Source organism: Xylocopa sonorina, unplaced genomic scaffold, assembly GCF_050948175.1.
Source record: "Xylocopa sonorina isolate GNS202 unplaced genomic scaffold, iyXylSono1_principal scaffold0027, whole genome shotgun sequence".
In the NCBI taxonomy this organism is placed as follows: domain Eukaryota; kingdom Metazoa; phylum Arthropoda; class Insecta; order Hymenoptera; family Apidae; genus Xylocopa; species Xylocopa sonorina.
Genome location: NW_027490098.1, coordinates 2,379,080 through 2,380,711, shown reverse-complemented (window position 1 = coordinate 2,380,711; position 1,632 = coordinate 2,379,080). Strand labels below are relative to the sequence as shown.

The window sequence follows — 1,632 nt, the reverse complement described above, 5'->3', positions numbered from 1 at the left end:
TAACTTATTTTGTTTTGTTTATTTTATTTATTTTATCTATTTTATTTATTTCACTTTATTTTATTTATTTATTTCACCTTATTTACTTATTCTATTCTATCCTACTGTACCTTGTTCTACCCTACTTTATTTTATTTTATTTTATTTATTTACTTCATTTTGTCTTACTTGATCTGACGCTATGTTATTTTAGTTTATTTCATTTTATCTAGCTATTTATTTTCTCTTTGTATTTTCTATTCTACCCATCTACTTCACATTATTCACCCATCTATCTATCAAGCTATTTATTGGCCATTGTCCATGTACCTATCTATATATCTATCTACCCATGTATTTTATTTATTTATTCTATTTATTGCACTCAGCCTCAATGTGCACACAACGGAGTCCACGACTGATTGTTGTATGGCAGAACTGACCCCTTAGTGGCCCCTTAGAGGCTGGCACCTCCCGACATGGCATGATTGACTCAGATAAGGCGCTCGTCCGCACGGCGATACACGCTCGAAGCTGTACCTGTTTATTTATTTATTTAGCTACCTGCTATATGTCTGTAGTATGAGTTACTATACCTTAGTATGGTACACATATATACCATGAAATATTTATATTTATATTCATATCCATATTTATATCTATATCGCCAATATATTATATGACAGAATTATTATTTTATGGGATGAAATGTGCTTGTTAGAGTTTATTGTAGTTATATGAGACGATGCGACAGGGGTCTTTCCCAGCATAGTTTATATGAAAAATTTTTCTACCTAAGTGTAATACGTGCGGCATACACGCATGAATATATTGTAAAATGATTGTACACTCCTGGGGCTTCGGCCTCAGGGGAACATTGATTGAAAATAAAAGAAGCGTTTATCTGTTCTTATCAGCTTAATATCTGATACACTCCTCATTAGGAGTCAGAATATTAACCTGATTTTTGGAAAAAGGCGGACCGCTGGGGCTTGCTCCACCTCCGCCGCGAGTCGACCCAGTATTGCAGTGCCTCTGGGACCGGCTCAATAAGCCTTTTCCAAGAATCAGTTTTATTTATTTATCTAGTCAAACCCACACACTTTGATTTATCCATCAGTAGCTTTAAGTATTCGTTTTAACCTGTGTTCGACTCGCTCACCGGAGTGTCGCGTTATCATCCGCGTCGCGCGTGCTGTGTCCGTGTGTGGTGCAGTGATCAGTGCGTTCGGCTTGCTGGTGGACTTCGGACTTGGTAAGTCTAACACTTGGAATTTCGGTGGAGGTCCCATTTCGCGTGATTAGTTTAAAGTGCTCCCGATGCGGTGGTGTTGAACGCATCGGGTAGACGTTAGACGTCCATACGTGACGTCCCTCCTCCTAGGTCGACCATTTCGACCTCCGAGGAGTTTGAATTCGAGTAGAATCGGTTTGTCTGACCTTATACCCGGTTATAAGTGTAAACTTTACACTTATAGCCGTTGGTTTTGAATTCGACCTCTCCGTATTTTGGGTGTTAGACTGTTTGCACGTACGCCCGTAATTCGAGTTTTTTGCTCGATTTTACGGGTCGTCGCTGCGAAATAGCAGCAATTAGTTTAATTAAATTCACCGTTTATTTGTTTTAATTAAGAGATCGGGGTACACGGAGGC

The 1,632-nt window shown here is 38.8% G+C and overlaps 1 pseudogene; it reads left to right on the top strand.

The window, feature by feature from the left end:
• Positions 1 to 855: 855 nt before the first annotated feature.
• On the top strand, positions 856 to 1,034 carry LOC143432132 (U2 spliceosomal RNA; annotated as a pseudogene).
• The last annotated feature ends 598 nt before the right edge of the window (positions 1,035 to 1,632 follow it).